General features: G+C 44.1%; 1 protein-coding gene across 10 annotated transcripts in view; it reads right to left on the reverse strand.

Moving 5' to 3' along the window:
• Nucleotides 1–20350, reverse strand: part of TCF4 (transcription factor 4) — a 239753-nt gene that overhangs the window by 162975 nt on the left and 56428 nt on the right. The gene's annotated exons all lie outside the window — the stretch shown is intronic.

Genomic DNA, 20350 nt, shown 5'->3' on the forward strand with positions numbered 1-20350 from the left:
GAGGGTGTCTCTAGGAATAACACATCCCATTGCATATGAGCTAGGAAGTGGTCAAACCTGACACTTAGAGTATATGGACCAAGGAACCAGGACTCCTACACATTGCTCTTAACTTCGCAACAACACACAGAAAGCCCCCCGCCCCCCGGGCTATGTCCCCAGCAGGGTGGCCAGCAGGGCGAGGGGGGCACTGTGCCCCTCTGCTGCGCTCTGCTCTGGGGAGACACCCCCCCCCCCCCCCCTCAAGTGCTGCCTCCAGCTCGGGGAGTCCCCACAGTAGAAGGACACGGAGCTGTGGAGCGGGGCCAGAGGAGGCCCCGGAGATGCTGGGAGGGCTGGAGCCCCTCTGCTGGGAGGACAGGCTGGGAGAGGTGGGGGGGTCAGCCTGGAGAAGAGAAGGCTCCGGGGAGGGCTCAGAGCCCCTTCCAGTGCCTAAAGGGGCTCCAGGAGAGCTGGGGAGGGACTTTTTCCAAGGGCATGGAGTGATAGAACAATTGGGAATGGGTTCAAACTGGAAGAGAGGAGATTTAGATGGAGATATTAGGAAGAAATTCTTGCCTGCGCGGGCGGTGAGCCCCTGGCGCAGGGTGCCCCGAGAAGCTGTGGCTGCCCCATCCCTGGAGGGGTTCAAGGCCGGGTTGGACAGGGCTGGGAGCAACCTGGGCTGGGGGGAGGTGTCCCTGCCCATGGCAAGGAGGTTGGACTCCCTCCCAACCTGAGCTACTCTGTGACTCTATGACCAAAGGGACAGCTTAACAGTCACCCCAGGAAGGTAGGGTGAGCTTTGCTAGTCAGCCCCTGCAGCATGCTTCCAGATCCCTGGATGCAAGATGCTAGCTAGACTGCAAGACTACATTTCCCTTGTCAAAAATCAGGTAATAGATACATTTTGCATATGAATGCTCTCCCCATTTCACAATTCCCAATATTTCCTCTCTGATGCAGCTATTTTTATTCCACTCTCCCCAAGTCTTTCTCAGTATTGTCAGTTAACCCAGTTTATTGTTATTAAAACTTCCTTGTGACACCGAATGTTCTTTCGAATGTGGAGCCTACAAAAAAAACCCAACCAACCAACACACAAAAAAAACCATCAACAGAAAGACCCAAACAGTAACTTCATCCAAAGACACCCCAAGGGCATGGGGCTGTCCCTCTTGGGTAACCTAAGCAGTGACGTACACCTCCATCCTGGCCACGCTACTGCTGAGGTTGCACCAAGGCTCAGGAGAAGTCCACCAACTCAACTCTGCTGACACTGAAAGCAGAAGAGCAGCGCTCAGGTATGCTGGGATGGGCTTGCAGAACCCCTGCCATCACGAAACCTTTAGTAAAACAAGTTGGGAGTCTCCCGAGACTTTCCACTTGGCTAAAAACTTAATGGATAAACATAACACCCATTCAGTGAGGCACTTGTGCACAGGTTTAATGGAAGCCTGTGAATAATTCCACCGAAATCATGGTTCACTCTCATGTTAATTCAAGTAAATGAGATCACTCATGCTTAACGTTAAGCACATCCTTTAGTACATTGATGGACTGGACCATACTGCTTAAATCCATTACTTTTTTACTTACAGTATGTTAAATATCAGGAAATGTGATTGACATTGATCTATAACAGTATTATTGCACATTTCAGTGCTGTTTTCCAACTTACTCCTGTGTACCCACTAGCATCCTAATGAAATAATAATATTGCTCGCCTTTTGCCATGCACAAACAGTAGCTTTAATCTAATTGGAAAAATACATATTTGGCCTTGCTGGCTAGAGAAACTTTCTCAGAGTGCTGCCGGAGACCACACGCATGAGCAGCTCCCGTTCCTCCTGTGCGTTGGGTCATCCGAACTTCTAGGATTGGTGGGAACTTCGCTTGCCAGAGAAACAGATATGGTCATTAGCACTTTAAAATACAGGTGCTGTGACCAAATCTGGTTGATTTCCAAGACTAAAAAAACAACAAAAAACCCCACATATTTCTATAGTTTAATGCTTTCCCCCAATTACAATTCCTATTATCTCAATAACAGATGAACGTGTTAATAGCACAAGACACTCTTAGGTAAATATTTAATTAAGCTCCAGAAAAAGAAAGAAAATGTGTATCATTTACCTGACAGATCAGATCAACCATTCTATTAGGTTAATTAGGCATATTTTTAAAAAATCATTTGTGTTATGTAACAGGCAATTAACTCTGTAGAGCCCCGATCCATTGCCTGCTAAAAATCAGTGGATATTATGCCATTGACTTTGATGGGCATGGTCCCACCCTCGAGCACAGCTTCCAAAACCCATCAGCGAGCGGAACAGCTCAGCCCTTGGGAACAGCACCCGGGGGACCAGGCGACAGCTCCGAGCCCACCTCCAGACAGGTGACAAACCCAGTGCCTGGAGCTGGGCGTCAGCCCCGTCCCACGCTCAGCTCCCCGGTGCAGACCCTCCAGCCAAACTCATCCCACCCACGTGTGAAACCGGGGGTAAAGGACAGAGCGACACCAGCGAAGGGCTCCGTGCGGGGCTACCTGGGGAGCTCTGCCTGCCTTAACCGGGCGGCATTATTCACGGAGCTCCCTGCTCAAAACTTCCTTTATTCACATACTTATTTTCTGTAGAAGTCAGCTAATCTAAAATAAAACATGTTGTCAAGGCCCCTTACGCTGGCTCACGGCCAGTGGTAGAAGCAAGATTTACACACCAATAAAGGGTTTCAGACTGCTACACTGTACATTTTTATTTATATTTTGAGAACATAGATGCCATAGTCTTGGGCATTCTAATGCATCACCTAAAATAACACACTTCAGGGCTGCACGCTGCAATAACCTTTCTCTCGCACTCAGTGCCTGGGAAGGACAGCACAGAGGGAAGGGGACATCCCCACAGCAGCCCGGGCACTCGGCTACTGAGCTCTTCCCTTTGGGAGCCCACCACCCAGCTCCAGCCCAGGGTCTTCTGTCACCCCTGCCACAGGTGCTGGGCTGATACGCGCCGTTTAACCTGCTCACGGGGCCTCTTTCCAGTCATCTTCTTCAAAGACCTGGTTTTTCAGGCACAAGGAAGGGGCACCACGCTCCCAGAGATGCCCAGTACTTTCCAGCAGCACCCGGCAATAGCGGCTTCATGGCCAACTGCTGGATGGTCCCAATGACATGAGAGGAACTATTTATGCACTTACAGTTAAACGTATGTTTTTGTGGTGAGCAGAATTCCTGCCCGGTTGTCCTTTCTGGTACTCTTTGCTGCATTAGCCCTACTTCTCCCTCGAGCCAAGCACGCCAATGACCAGAGGGCACTGTCAGATGCTTAAAATAACACAGGAACAACACAGACCCGAGGGCTGGGGTATTCCCCGTCTCTGCAAACATCCCAGACCGAGTCCCTGGGCACAGCCCAGACTAACCCAGAAAGTCCCGCCTGGGCAGGGGGAAGCACCGCTGAGCGGAAGGACACTCCTGCGCAGGGAAGGGGACGACGGACACTAAAGGTAGGCAGACATCATTCTATGTACCCAAGTGTACTATATCGGGTAGAGATTAGGAGACTAACCTCACAGAATAATTCTGTAAGATTTGCCTAGACTCCAAAACGTTCAGCCGTCTCAATTTTGGCTGAAAACTCCTTGCCCTTTACCCTGCTTTAACCTGAGCCCATGTAACGCTCGAGGTCTTCCACCAAAGTTAAGAGTTCTGGACTCTGATCAGAAAATGACAAGCAATGGCTCTTGTACCTTATCTCCAGGGGTCGTGTCTTAGCTTTCGACCAATTTTCTTTGTATTTATACTTAAATGTGCAAACTACACTATATTACTCTGCAAAACATCAATGAGAAGGCTTAATTAAGTAACACTGACAGATAAATCCATTTCTTTCGCAGTAATCAAATCAAAGCAGGTTGACATAACACAGGAACTTAATACAGTTATTCCCTTGTAATTGGAAAAAGGCCCTTTACTTCTCATTAAAGCAATCTTCTGGGTATTGGCATAATAAGAAGGCTCAGGGCTTTAATACTGCCCTATAAAAGCCCCAAGATACAGACCCCTTAAGCAAACATGCCAGATTATCTAATTCCTTGATCATAGTGGAACATGTAGTTATTGTTTTAAACTACTAATTCTTTATCTCAGCTACAGACAAAAAGAAGGAACTCGGTCTAAAACACGTATCATGAAGCTCTATAAAAATGCAAGCTCTAGCTGGGAAAGAGAGATGCATTTTCAAAAATACCCTAGACCCTCAGCTGGGAAATCGAGAGCTTAGCAAGATGAAAAGTCTTCTTGGACATGAACAGTTATAAAGAGCAAATAATAAAATAAAGGTTTTCTGAGTTTGTGAATTTGCTGGGAAATATTTTTTCAGTGGGAGCGGAACCAGCCAAAGCCTTCCCGCTGTTGCTGCCTTGGTACCACGGCTGCGTCCCACTGCCCCGCTATCACCACACAGGAGGCAGTGACTGCCCACAGACCCTCAGAGAGTCACCGTGTCTCCTGCGGCCTGTGAGCAGCTTGGGAGTGTCACCGGAGCGGGTTCAGCGCCCATGTGATGGGTTATGCCGTGCACGGAGCTCTCAACCGTTGCGTGCGCCTGTGGCCATGAAGGGGTTATGTGGCGGGTACAACACTGGAGAGTTCGATGAACAGATGGGCCTCTGCACCTTGCACGCGTGCTCCTTGTCTCTTTTCATCGTGTTTGCAAGCGTTCTCTTCGCCTGACCCAGTGAGCTATCGGCAGGCAAAAGCCAGCGAACCTCTGGCCCCCTCGAACCAGCCCTCAAGTCAACAGCGCTTCTCCCTCAGCAGAAAAGAAAAAACCTCACTAATTACTACCTAGTTAATCTGACCTAGTTTACTAATAATTTAGTATGACAGATACTGCAAGAAGGTTTGTAAGCTCCTAAACCTAATTCCGGAAATTTATTACGTACCCTGTAAGTACTGCCACTTAGGTAATTAGGACAGTGAAACCCTAATGACACCAAAGTCAATGCAAAATTCTCCAGTGACTTATTCTCAGAGCTTGGATTTATCCCAGAGTGCATCAACTTGAACACATATGTAATTTTCTCCAGAATCTGGCTCCTGTAAATTAACCTCACTTAATCACAAGCATTAGGCAATGTGACATTACAAACAGCAAATCGTCACGGACAGATGTGGTCAGTTTTTCAGAAGGCGATTCTGTCCTGGTTTGAGCGACACAGGATTAGTTTCCCTTCCAGCAATTTTACTTTTCAGTAAGGTCTCTTTCTAATGCTTGGGAAAACTGCATTTTTAGAAGACCCTAATGTCTGAATTTGTGAAAATATTTACTTTATCGCCAGCTAAGGGATGTGGGTTTCAAGGTCTTGGTGTCTTCGAGCTCGCCAGGAGCGGGGACGAAGAGGAGCGAGACCCGGTCCCTTGCCCCAAGCTGGCCAACAGGGTAATTTCATACCATGAACAGCAGTCAATAGAAATTACAACGTTTGCTGAGGAGTGTCTCTCTCTCCCTTGATGGTTCTGACCTTGAGAACTCCTTGCCCCGGTGCCAGAGCCCTGAGCCCTTCCCTTACTCCCAAAGCTGCAGCACTCACCGTGTCCCACATTTGCTGCCACTGCTGGGAGTGCACAGCTTCTATGGATAGAACGGGCTGAGGATAACCTTGGTACATTTTATATTGGTATCGGGATCAATACTGGTTCTTTAGTATTATTAATGTTAATTATTTAGTCTTATTCTATTAAATCTGTTTATATTTCAGCCCTCAGGTTTCCTTTTTTTTTTCCCCCAATTCCTCTTCCCAAGTGGGGCGGGGCCATCGGGTGAGAGAATAATTGTCTAAACAACAATAAATTGTGGGTTCTTCAAACCACAACAGATTCATACACAATTAATACAGTGTGATTTAAATAATATAACTAAAGCTTCATTCAGCATCTCAGAAATTCTATCGAAGAGAAGTAAAACTGGCATTTAAATGGAGTCAAACCATTCTGAGCATTTTAGGCATCGTGCCCAACAAATACCGACAGGACTGAGTTTAGCAAAAGTACAGCAGATACTATCATGGTCCACCCCAAACACAGAGGTCTGAGCACTGTAGCCTGCAGGCGATGACGATTACACCTCCACCACCCCCCTTTAGAGAAGCATCAGCCTGATCCTCAGGTGTCGTTAAACAGCTCAGGATCAAAAATGAATAGAGGTGCTTAATACTCACCTCCCAGCTCCAGAGAAAGAAAGAAGTCCACAATTAGGTGGCCTAAAGGGCAACTTACTGCCTAACATCGGTAATTTCAAATTATTTTTGCGGTAGGCCACTAGCTCTGACACACTGCGTGATGCTCTCAGGCCAACATCTACTGTATTTTAAGGGGGTGCGATGCATGAACTGGAGACACCATATAAGGCTCCTTGACCTTGGTCATAACGCCCAGTCCCTTGAACTTTCTTTGGTAAAAGTTTCATTGAACCCCTTGAGGTGCTCCCAAACAGAGACTTTAGAATTGGAAAGTTAGTATTTTTTTTCTGGAAAAACCACACAAACCCAGAAGAAAACCAAAACAAGCTCCTCTTTGCAGGAATAATCCAAACAAATACTTGGGAAATCATCCAAGGCTGTAGCAATAACACACAGGACAATAAACTAGATGATTCTGGAATATAGTTTTTGTTTGAGCCTCCCACCATCTCCAATAACAAATTTGGGCACGCACATAAAACATTAAAATCATAGGCCAGGAAATTATATTCTCCTGCTTTACCCTGGTAAACAGCAACATGGATATCACAGGCATTTTGCTCAAAGAGAGAGAGTTGGGCAGAAAAATAAAGGAAAAGAAGAAAGGGAAGACTCAAAGTAGCAAAAGTAACTAAGGACTTAACTCTTTCAATAAGAGGCGCCTTTGAAAGATGACACATGAAAAATCCAGGTAAGAAGTAGCACGCACCAGACACAGTAACAGTAGTCGAGCAACTGGGCGAGACAACACAAGAAAAAAAAAAAGAGCACAGTGGTGGATCTCATTAATTTTGCAGCAAACGTGATTAGGAATGTTGCTTTCTCCGCAGTTCATACATACATGCTGCTTAACCAGGCGTCATCCGGGAGCAAGCTTTCCACTGGAGCAATGAGAGTGGGAGGGTGGGATTTGCCCCAGGAGAGCATTGCGGGTTCCCACCACCAGTTTGGGCAGCATTTTGAACAATTTTGTGGGAAAACAAGCATTCAGCTAACATCATACTCAATCGGGTATTATTTGGGGGGGGGGGACAGAGGATGTCTACTAAAGCACACAGCTCGCACCCCAACCTTTCCACATAAAACCAGAGCACACTCACCACCTCTTGCCATATGATAATGATGATTTCCAGAGCGTGGTGGTGTTTCATGGCACACTCCAAGAACCGAAGCCTCATGCCATGCTCCCAACGCCATCATCTCAACACGTGTGCAACTACACAAATGAGATTACCTGACTGCTACACTCAGAGTAAACAGAAGGAGAAGCATATGTCTGTATACATATATATAGACATATACACACACCATTTTTTTTTTTTAATGTTCAAATAGTGAAGTGAGCAGAAAGGGCAAATTCAGTTTTCATTGGCTAAACCTCCTTGCTATGAAAAGACAGGGGTAAATTCTACTTCTGTGGGAGTTTTCCATTTGATTTCAATTAAGACTAAAACATCATCTTTAGTATTCGTGTTCCCTTAATTCAGAATAAACAACATTTCACATTCAGAACAGCAACATTCAGAGAAGCAGCACAATCAAAATCGTGACATTTAACAAATGTAGCAATAGAGGTGCTGAGCGAGCAGCCTGTACTCACCAGCGCGCCTCTGAAAAATCTGGCCTTCATCTATCAGCTTCAGAGCAAGAAATACAGAATTCTGTTTCTCTAACTTTTCTTTAACTCAGTTCTAGGCCATATTCTTTTAAAGGATCTGAATAAACTACATATCAAGCCAAAGATAATTCCTGAAGAACAGGTATTTCACATGCATAAGCGCAAAATAATATTTATTGATATAATTATTTGTCTTTGTGGCCCTGAAATAGAATTGCATTACTGTAACTTCAAAATACTGTAACAAACTTGGAAAATATTTTAACAAAGGCATGAAAATGCTTAAACAGAGGACTTTTTACTTTTCGTGAATAAGTAGAAGATATACTTCAGAGAAGCCAAGTGTGTTCCCGAATATGCTTATACAGCAAAAGGGATCAGTTGCGGAAGACCAGAGTGAAAGGAAAGTCTTCCCAATGCTTGTTGGCAAACTCCAAGTCAAATTATTTAAGATGACTTTCCAAAGAAGAAAGGTTAACGTACTGTAGTCAAAATTAATACATTTGCTTAACCTCCCCAAAAATGCTGCAATGCGTTTGCGTTGGGAGGACAAGATGCCAAGGAAAGCGGTGGTTCCTTCCCAGCACTTGACTCCTGCACACGGAGAGTGGGTGGCTGCTGGACACTGTGCTGGTGTCCGGCAGGACTTTCTGCTGCAGCGCAAGGGTGGCCGATGGCCGGCCAGCGTGGGTGGCCCGGCAGTCCTTGACCCCTAGAAGTCTCCCAGTCTTCCCAGCCTGCTCACACAGCTCCCCATCTACCCCTGCTTGCACAGAGGGCTGCGATTCGGAGATGGCTGGAGAAAGCCTAGCTTCTCCAGGAGAAAAGAGCTGCAGAGCAGATGAAGAGGTAAGCTGGAGGAAACCTATCAAGGGCCAAGCCTTTGTCCACCAGAAGGGCTGGTCTGGCAAGGGCTGCTGGTTCAGACCATCCTTTCGTTTATACCATCACAAAATCACACGTTGTTACACACTGCGCTCCCCCCAGCTGACTGTCAGAGGGCACAGAAGGCACCGGAACGACTGCAAAGGAAAACCCAGCAGTCAACCCGCTATGGAAATACGGCCCAGGAGCCCAGAGAAGGGTAACTAAGCCAGCTAAGAGGAGTAGGAGGGACAATTGAGGAGGACAGGAGGGGGTAGCCCACGCTTACCAGCAAAAGGGTCTTCACAGCTATGAAAATCCCTCCCCGGACTGGCTTTTACAGTACCACTTTGGGTGGCAGAGAAGCACAAAAGGATGCACCCCGCCCTTGCCAGCAGCAGATGACAAGAGCAGTCTGCGTGAAAGGAAAAGCCGGAGCCTGTTTTCTACTACGTGAGCTCAAAAAAGCTGATGGCTGTTCTGTCCCCGGGACAGCGGGGACTCCCTCCCGGGCCCAGACGGGCTCTGGGTTAGTGGAGTGGGCTCATGATCTGGGCTGAGCCCTGAGCGGTCCTCAGCACTGAGGTCTTAGAAGATCGTCGTTTGGAGAAAGAGATAAAGGAAAGGGTGTGAATTACAAAACATCTTTTTTTTTTTTTTTTTTTTTTTTTTTTACATATTTTTAAACACAGAGAATCAAAGATATTCTTACATGCTAAAAAATATTAAAAAAGGGAATACAAAAATACAAAAAACGGGCCAAAATAGTGAACATGCATGGCAGGCAATGGTCTGTTTTCAAAACAGGCATTCCACTTCTGCAGTAATTTAGCCAGTCTATCTTCACCTGCATCAGTAAACCCTTTTATGCCAACGCTGAGTATTTCCCCAGAAAAGACTGCCAACTGTGTTGATTTGCTGACATGATCTAAAATATACAGAATAGCAAATGGAAAGAGACAAACATCTTCAGATTTGAATTTGATCTTCAAGGAAAAAAAATGTAATCTATTAAAGGGCATATTAACCAGTGAAAGTAATTTTATATGGGATTTAACAGTCAAAATATCCTCAAATGAGAAGGAAAAGGACCAAGATCTCTACACAAAAGAGACTTTCCGTAGACGTGCCATACCAACACATGATTAGCATTTCTCATTGTATGAATTACAGTTGTGTCAAAAATGAGAAGGGTGGGAAAAATCCTAGACTCTAATTATGATTATCATACTCAGACAAGTATGATAAACAGACACTTCGGGATTGCTGTTTCCTCTTTGTGCTCTGAAGCACCTTACAAACAGTACGTCAGAAACTGCTAATACAAATTAAGTTAAACACACTCGTTTTGTGGATTGAGACCTTTTCTGCTGTTTTGTTTTCAAAAGAACTTTTTCTTCTCAGAGTATTACTTTAAGAACTAAATAAAAACAAGCTCAACAAAAAAAAAGTGACAAAACACAGAAGAAGGATTAAAGAGCTGTACATCAAGGGAAGAATAAGTCGGTAACCTGGACATTTGGTAAGCTAAAGGATTGGCAAATTTAAAATGCATACCCATTGATGCAATCTTTTTTGAAGATTTTGCTCTAAATATCATCAGGATGCGATTAGGAAAAAAATAGATGGGGACGTGATCTGGAAGAAGGGCAGTATGAAGCTTGAAGGTGACCGCAGTTGTCAAGGACTGACTTCGCGAGAAAGGAGATGGAGTCAGGAACAAAAGCACAGACTGAGACGGGCCATGGAAACCAGCGCGGAAAACTTAAATATGACATGGGAAACAGCGGGGAGACAATAAAGGGATTGATGAGGAGTTGAACGTGGGTTTAGCATCAGACAATAGAGGGGATGTTGACAGACTGCAGGCATGGGATGGGGAAAAGTTGCACCACGGTCAGGCAACAGTTGGGGCTTGAAGAAGGGAAGAGGAATAGGCAAACTGAATCCACGCACCTCCAGCGTGCGGGAAGTTGCATAGAATTATCCTTCCCGTGACAGCAATGTAAAGAAACCCCAGTTTGAATCTGTGCAATTTCTACTACTTATTTGATAAACAATTTACTATTGGTTTGCTCAAGGGATTAGATAAAAAGCTTTAGGGTTTTTTTTTCAAAGAAGTAGGACCAGCTGCCAGATATATACAATACACTTCAATCACTTCTGTTAAAGCCACAAATAATTGGAAAATTCATTTGAATCAGATGGTCATTTTATTTTCTGCCTGAATTTCCAAAGTCTATACAAATACCCACGGACAGTCTGAGGCACCACTTGACAGCGTTTGCTATAAAACATCAACAGCGTAAACAAATCTAAACTGTTCTCAATCTTAATATTCGTAACAAAGAATTGCATTGTCCTGCCGTCGGGTGAGGTCATAAAACCTCACATTGTATTTAGGAGAGTTACATAAGCTATTTTCTAACACACTTATGACATAGACTTTGTGCTTGTAAGGACAGATGACTTTCACACATCCATTGCATTTGCGTAACCTCAGCATTTAACCAGTTTTTAGCAGATCTGCTGGAACTATAAGCAGATAGTAAGAAAGTTTAAGGTTCTAGTTGTATCACCGTTTCCAGCTTGTCAGGTTACTGAAGGTTTGATTTTGTTCCGGTTTTGGAGAGTTTGGGGGTAGGGAGTGCTGTGGGAGAAAGGTTTCCTGAGCAAAATTCATGAGCATTTATTATAACCTCAGAGGAGATACAGTTTAGGAGGAAAGCAGCTGTTTCTCAGGAATCTTTCAGTTATAAAATGAACGTGGTTTATAAACTGTGGTTATCCAGTTAGCTTACTGTATATTCATAGGTAGTCTATATTAATGTTAAAGTACTTAATTTTTCCTCGAACCCAACAACACAGAGCCCTCCCAAGTTATGATAATTAATCACACTGCTCCAGGCAAAGCACATACGCTCTACATCATGACCTAAAAATACTTAAGGGCAGATTTACTCGAAATCTCCGTGTAGTAATAGATTATGAAGACCTTGGTATGAAGCAAATGGACGTTTCAGTTCTGAACTAGTAACCAAAGCCAAAAGGCGACCGATGGTGGAAATTTTGATTAAAAGCTACCTAAGGCCCGGCCACTTGGGATAAGATGGCCAACTAGGAGACAATTGTGGACTTCTAAGAGGGCTCATCATGTATCCTCATTGTTCTCCATCATTAACTTCTACACCGCCTTTTTCCCCTTTTCTGCCTGTCCACTTCTCCCGCAGCAGCGCCCCGACACCCTTTGCAGCACACAGCCCCTCCAGCGCTCTCCCAGTTACGGCCCCACGCAGCCCCAGCCACTCTGGACCCCACAGCACACCACGTGCATCTCAAAGGACCTCAAGCAAGAAGGCCAGAGGGGTTGTATCCATAGCTGTCAACACCGGTGTCACACAGACAATGTTGTCTTCTCTTGCAAATACCAGTTACCTCAACAATTAAACTGGATCTCACCTCGCGCCCTGCCCGATCTGCCCACCAAGCTTCTCTGAAGACCTCTGCTTCCCAAGGCTGGCGTGAAACACTCAGATGCTCTTCTCAGCTACGTAGCACTGAGAAGGGCTAGTGACCCCGAGAGTCAAAGGTTGCCTTCTTATTTTAACATTCGCTTTGTTCCCTTTCTGGAAGGGATCTGCACTGAGTTTCTAAATAAATAAAATTTTCCAATTTTTTTTGCACATGTTTGTGTAGTCTAGGAAAATACAAAATACAAGCTTTATAAGGGAAATCTGAACACAGCCAGAACATTCTGATTTTCTAAGAGAGACACAATCACATGATAAGACATACTACAAACAGAACACGTTTATATGTGGAAGAGAAAATCATTGCAGAAATTCAACTTAGGCACCCAACACCAAACGAATAATTTCATGTTTAACCACCTTCAATGATTTTTTTTTTTTTTTTTTTAGAAAACCCAAGTCTACTAGTCTGCCACTAGTCAAGATATACAGATGACATTTTTTTAAAAATGTTATGTATACTTATATCATAACACTCTAAAAATGTGTTATATGAATGAGAAATGTTACGTTTCAGACATGGTAACATTTAGAGAAAACACTGTCATACCAGAAAAGACACTCAAAAGCTCCAGGTAACGGAGCAGGTGATGCAGAAGATGTCCCTGCACAAGGACCCCAAACCCTTTTGGCGAGGCAGAGACATGTGGAGAGACGTGCGAGCAACGTGCGAGGACGGCACAGCACCGCTGTGCGCCACAGCTGGACACAACACGGGGCGAGAGCAGGGCACGCGCTCGCTCCTTCCTCCACGCTCCAGCAGACGACTTTTTCCCCACACATTATTGTGCGGTACACGGTCCGGTATTGTTGTCAGCGATGCAATGTTTAAAATGTTAGATTTAATTTAACTCTTAATTAACAAAAATAATATATGAGGAGTTTGATTTACAACGAGTGCCCCTCTCAACAAATTGCTAAAATAAGCTGAATAATGGTATGGAATAGCATTTAATAATTTGCTACCCAGTTACACTGCATTAGTAATCTCATTAACAGTTGGCAGCAATGCTGCAATATATCACAACAATCTGGGGAGGGCACCAGGGCTCCCACAAGGCAAGGGAAAAGAACAACCAGGTTAATGCTCTGCTCGTATACATTAAAGAGATTATTTCATGGAGTAAGTCAGTCCAATAATTTATAGCATCATGTAGACACCAGCACATTTAGCACATAGTAGGTGCTGTCATGAAAAACTATCGGCCCTGATTTGAAAAGAAAAAAAAAAACCACCACCCAAAACTATGTTCTTAAACTTGCTATAGGCAATTTAACTAGGCAATTTTATATTTAAATATAAATACAGAAGAGATCCACTGCCTTCAGTGGAAACCAGGGGAAGCAGTGGGAAGATGGGCATTTTCAAAATTTGGTAATATGATTAGGTGCTGAAATATCTCATGAAAAACTTAATCCAGGCAGCCTTAGTTTAATCCAGAACTTTTAGAGAAGCCAGGGTCGTGGCACCTAAATTGGACAGGATGAAATCTGACACAGAAGAGCTCAGACTGGGACAACGTTACAGAAACTGTAACTGGCCTGGAGACCTGACTCTGCGAACCAGCCGTGCAGAGAGAGGGATGGTAGAGGCACTACAAAAATGGGGCTTTTTCCTACATGTTTTTGAGTGACAAATAATAAAAAAAAGTTAGGTGTTTTTTTTTTTTCCCCACTTGTGTGCAGTTTTGCTTTGACTTAAAGTATCCCTAACTACTAACTGTTAGAGTTGACTAGTAGCTTTGAGGCTGTAAAAGCAAATAAATGAAACTCAATTAATGGCATTAAATCCAGAGGGTTTAATTCCTCTTCTTTTCTGCCTGCAAAATCTCAAAGCAGAATTTGTCAAAACCCTGGGGGAAAGGGGTTAATTTTTCACCCCTCTGTGCTGGCTGCGAAGCCGCGGGAGCATCACCCTTCTGCTCAGCACTGTTGGGAGGGTGGAGGGTCCGGGGCCATGCCTGGCCGCTGCCAGCTGCGGGGCCGTGGGGCAGGAGCTGTCACCCTGCCATCCCGGCAGGACCGCAGCAACTGGCACAAGGCAGAGCTGGGCAAACCCTCTGTGCACGGCGGAGGCATCAAACCCACCAGCCAGAGCCCACGAACTTCCCCCCCCTCTGCTTCGCTCATCTTCTAACCCCTTTGTGCAGGCTCCCCCGGCGCTATGAGTCACCGCTCCTTCCGCAGGAGCTCTGCGTGCGGCTCCAGGGGCGAAGGCTGGCTTCTGCCCTCATTATAGCGAAGAAAAAAATGAAAAAAAATTAAAATCAAGCATTAAAAAAATGCAAACTTTTTTCCCCCCCCCGCTTACGGGTGGGGAATAAATGCAGTGATGGGCTCGTTGCCTTCAAATGGACAGCTCAGGATCGGGAGTGCGGCTGCTCGAGCTGTTTCTGCACACGCTTCAATACGACGCTGTTATCTAAACCAGATTTTTTACAGACCACACCAGCAGCTGGGCTTTGTACCTCTCTGGCCAGTACATGACTGGTTAATTCCCAATATTTATGTTTCTTGGAAACAGAAAGATTAGCGAGGAATGTGTAACTGGAAAAAGTTGAGGTAAAAAAAAAAAAAGAAAGAAAAAACAACCAAAACTCAACCCCCACCAGTCCAGCTCATCCTCCAACTGGCTGCTGCAAAAGTCACAAATTATACCAACTGCAGTGAATAGGAGATACTGGCCTGATTGCAAACCACGCAGATCCGATGAAAGGGAAATCAAACCTTAACAGAAGAAAAATATCTAATGAAACTAAAGGGCATTTTCTGCTAAACTTGTAGTCTTTGGAGAACAGCACTTTGATTTAAGCCTACTTTAGAATTACTTCATCTATATGAAAATTACATTAAAACTGTCCTAGACATATTTGCATTTAAAGTGTATTATGACAGCCCTTAGCAAACACTTTCTATTTACTGGACACTTGCTATCGTAAGACAATCCATATGTTTCTGGGCAAAGAATATCAACCGACAAGGGAAAAATCTACCAGAAATCAATTCTACAGAAATTTTAAGTGATCTATTACACTGTAGTGCAAAACAATTTTTAAAGCAAAGTGAGCGAGTTGTTATCTTTTCAAGGATGTGCTGTGACTTCACCTGGCTTAATCCATCCAGTTTAAGGCGGCCTTTGGTGAGAAATATCGACTACAGGTAAAAGGTTAGGGGCGGCAAACTACGGGCACTTGCGCCACGTTTGGCCCTGGTACAGATTTGGGCTCCTAACAACCACCACCATCCCCAAAGCCTCTTAAAATTCATTTGACATCAGTTCGTTAAAGCTGTAAATTTGAACAGGACGGATTTGATGGCCAAGAAGGGGGTCTAGGCATGTAGTTATCTCAACAAACTGCCTTAGCGTGGGTATATTTTCTTTCCAGTCTTTCACCCTCAGACTTGCATTTACAAGGAGAAAGGGATTGAGACACCTCAGCCCCAGGTGCGTCCTCTCCCGATGGCCATCACCATGCAAGATTTCACGTTGAATTTCCAAGTTTGCAATTCTCCACAACTCTCACAGCTGGAAAGCACAAACCCCAAAACGCTATTATCTGCACACCTCAATTATTTCAGTGTCCTGGCAAAAAAAAGAGTTCCTCACTGCAGTAGATGCAGATATACCTTGTACAAAAAAAAAAAAAAAAAAAAAAAAAAAAAATACTTAGGCATTTAGCGAAGTTTCCTGCAGAGCAGCCCCAGATGGGGCTGTGCCCTGCTCTCCTGGGGACCTGGGCAGCTGCTGGAGTCCCCAGGGGGACACGGGTGCTCCCATACCCCTTATGAAAAAATCAGAGAGATCCAGTAACATATATCTCAATAAAATGGGTTTCAAGCACCTGACTTACAAAAGATGGAACAAAAGCATTCCATCATTGGTCAAGAATAATCTTCTGTTATCACTCTGATGCAGCGGGCTAGATTTTACTTGAGCCGAAACCCCCTCCTTTCCAAAATACATGCTCCAGTCCAACCAAAAGCTGATACCGGAGTTTGGGTTCAGCAATGTGTCATATGACCTAAGAGCTTAACTCACGGTCGGTTAAAGTGAAACTTCCTTTCTTCACTTTCTCCATTTTCTTTAGTTTTTATGGTGCTTTAAGCTCAGCTGATGGTTTTGGGTATTTTTTTTTGCTTTTCACTGCAAGCAGAAGTCAAGAGATTTCCCTTCGGTTAAGAAGAAAAAAACCCTAAATGCCAAGATAATTGCATCGGTTTTGCCCTGGCCAAATTAAACACGAAAAATTGTGTCTCGTGGTGCTATGTCAAATTGGCAACGCCGCACAGAGTGCGCTCTGTTGACTTAAGAAAAACCCTATGATTCCCTTTCCACTGTTTGTAGCATCTCAGGTCCAGATCACCCTAATAATCAGGCACTTCATGAACAAGAAGTTCCATGTAACTGGCCTGTGCCTATGAGGCATCACAGAAATCTCCAGCGAGAGCCACATATTTTGTCTAAAATCTTAATATACATTATACATAGAAAGAACTAAATATGAGAACATTCACAAGTAAAAAAAAAAAAGAAAGTATGTTTAAAGGCTTTAAAAAAAAAAAAATCTCTCCCTTGATGTGAGAGTTGCATTTTAAGCATTTCCTGCAACATCACAACACATCAGCTCAGTTTTAAAGCAACATTTATTGTTTCAACTCACCAGCATGTCCCCCAGTTAAACTGAAACACTTTACCAATGGAAAAGAAAATGCATGCGCGGTCATGCGCCCTCTTCAAAACAAGGGATAAATAATATAGGTATATATATTTATCAACTGAGCATATTTCGGGAGGGGGGGAAAAAAAAAAAAAAAGAAGAGAAGGAGCAAAGGACTACATTTTATGGCTTTTTCACTATTTAATATTTACACAAGGAAAAGTCTATTTGTCTTCAACGATGACACAAATTACTGACGATGCATTTAGATTTGGGCATTATGTAGCAAAAATAAATGCCTTTTTCTTATTCCAAGCTGTGTAAAAATCAATCACATGTTACACCCTTGGACTTTGCTCAGGGACTTTAAAACAGATAAGCAGAAGAGGAACAGCAACTTTTAAACTTCAGATTGCTGCTGTTCCATCACTGCGACTGAACCGTCCCTGCCGCCACGCAATAAGCCTTTCCCCAGAAAAGGAATACAATGCACTAGGCAACAGCCAGACAAGGGAACAGCACAAACAGGTTATGATGACAACTGAATCGGATGTGTAACGCTTTAAGTATCTACTAACTAATTCTGCATTGTAATAGAAAAGCTTAAAAAAAAAAAAAAGCATGACATCCACATGAATGCCAAATTAATTCATTATGATCAGTGCTACCACAATGAACACCAAATTAATTCATCACTGTAGAATACACAAAGCACTACCCACTCGTTATACTTACTGGCTAAAAATAAAAGGATGCCTACCGCCAGCAGATACAACATCTGCGGTCGCAGGTACGGCTGACCACAGGCACCACAGCTTGCTCACTCCCAAGGAATCCCTCCCTTCCACCCCGCGTCCATCCCTCCGCACCCGGCACACGGTGCTGCTGTTAAACGCAGACCGGGTGCCGCTCAGCCTCCGCCGGCTGAGGAACGGGGTGGCCTTCCTTCCCCTGGGATAAAAGGGACCACTCATAAAACCTCCGTTCTTCAAATCTGATGATTTTATTAATTTTCTCAAGGCTGTCTGTTCTTCTCATAGGATAATAAAGAATACCAAACTTATCTGCAAAACCTCTTTGGGTTTCAATACCTGCCCTGCATCGCTTCTTGTATCACATCTATTCAGGCTGTTAGGCTTTTTCACTGGACTCTTTCGAGGCACCATAACTCAACCGCATTTGATAAAATGGAAGTCTGAGAAATTATTTGTCACTTTTGGAAAACTTCCACTCTTCCACGCGCAGCTGAGGCACGCCTGCAAACCTTGAAGTTTTTGCCAGGGATAACTTACCTAATGGCAGCATTTGATTTTGAACTGAAAGATCACTGAGCGAGGGGCTCTTGAAGCCTTCTTCATCTCCTGCCTTCTGAGGCTCTGCCCTTTGCTCGTGCAGCATCTGCTATTTTTCAGCCTGACCATATGCTCATAAGAAACTTACAGGGCTCCGACTCTCTCGCTGTTCCCAATCTCTTTGCACGGGAACTCATTAAAAAAAAAAACAAAACAAAACAAAAAAAACCCAAACACAACAAACCCAAACAATTTTAAAACCACCTGTAAGGGAAGGATGGAAACAGTTTCAGCATCTCGTCCTCCTTGCTGGACTGGAGGCCCAGTTGCCCACACTAAGGGAAACCGCTCCTACGAATGTTAGGGAAAGCACAGGCTCCTGCGGGGAAAGATGCCAAACGGAGAAGTTTTGGTGCATCGTTGGACATCCTCTGTCTTTAGATCATCACTCAAGTCATCTTTCTAAATTATAAGGACTTTGGAGAACGCTGCCGAGAACTAAACCTGGGAAAGCGTCCATGGCTTTCTGAAAGGTGTTTTCAGCAAATACTGTACTTTTTCATCTGATGGATCATTAAGAAAGAAATCATCCTTAAAGTTATCCTTTGACATGAAGTTACAGCATTTAAAACTGCAGAGATGTGAAACAGAATAAATTATGTCCTTCCACCAAACAAGCGTATATTCGGCAATGTCTTACTGGAGTATGTTACACCACTCTGATTTTTCCTGTTCCATACCTTAATGCTACTGAGTGAAAAACAACCACAAGCCCAAGAGATGGAAGTTTTACACCCACCATGTCTAGATACAAGTTCCTCTCAGGACATCCTGCCTCCCTCAGCTATTGAATTTGTTAACAGAAGGGCTTTTTCCAGCAGAATTTGGGGGAAAACGTTCATCCTTCCTCCCCCTCTCTCCCTTCTTCCCTTTAGAGCATTTTGCTAAGCTTGAGAGCACGAATCCAGACATCGCTCCCAAACCAAACCTGGATATCTTTAATGGTAGCAATGCCAGCTAAGCTTCTCATCTTAGAGGAACTGATTTAAAAACCAGAGCATTATGTCCTTTAGAGGATCCAAAGATTATTTTCAGAAGTGCTGATAACAAGCAGACGCTCGTTGAAAAGACCACTGCAGCGGAACTGTGTGCTAGTTCATTTCAGCACATCCTGTTTACAGCCTGTGCTACTTTCTAAGTCATTCAACCATGACAATTGTTGTCCTTCTGAATATGTTAATTGTGATATTTTTATACAGCTCCAGAACATATTTACAGACCACAGCAGACTTTCAACAACAATGAAACTTGTAAGCAGTAAATATAGGACAATCATCCAAAAACAACCAGCTATCCTTCAACACATCTTGGCATTTGGGACACCATCTCCATTCAAAACATATGTCAGAAAAAGCTTTACAGCTCAATCGCAATGAGGTGGTTCTCTCCCTTATGCTTTCGGTTTCGTTGCAGTTTAAGGACTCGCCATATACCCCGGGCGCCACGGTACAGCCGCTCGTGCCCGGGGTGCTGCGTCTCGGCTCGCTCCCCGTCCTCGCAAAGGGAGCGGGCAGGAACCCGCCGGAGGGTTCCCATCAGTGAAGTCATCGGGGTGGCCTAGAGCGGGAAGACATGGTGCTGGTGGGGACACCTCTGTGACACCGCGGCTGCCGGACCCAACCTGGGCAAGAGCCGAAATCCACCATCTAGTTCCCCTGTAAACATTTGAGCTTAATAAAGCACAGCGCCCCTCTTTCACCGAGGTGTTGGCAGCATTTTAGGGTATTTCCGATTGCAGCAAACCCACACGCAGAATTAGAGCCGTAGCGAGAGGCACAATATATTTTAATTATACATGTTTACTTTAGAAGAAAGTAAACAAAGAGATCAGTTTAATGAAAAGAGACTAACATAATGGAAGCAGCTGGAAGATTTTTTTTTGTATCCCAATTGCTATTTCTTCTCTTCTTTAAAGTTACTCGTGCCCTCAAATAAAGTATTTTTCATACATGACATAAATCTAAACCTATTTTTTGTACACTAAGCACAGGTACAAACGCAAGAGTCTCAGCATTAGAAACTCTGAAGTGTTATGAAGTCAGTATATTTTTCCCCACTTAATTTATTCAAGGTTTCTCTTTAAAAAAAAAAAATCACTATAAA

The sequence above is a fragment of the Vanellus vanellus genome (genome assembly GCF_965231255.1).
Source record: "Vanellus vanellus genome assembly, chromosome: Z".
NCBI classification, from domain to species: Eukaryota; Metazoa; Chordata; class Aves; order Charadriiformes; family Charadriidae; genus Vanellus; species Vanellus vanellus.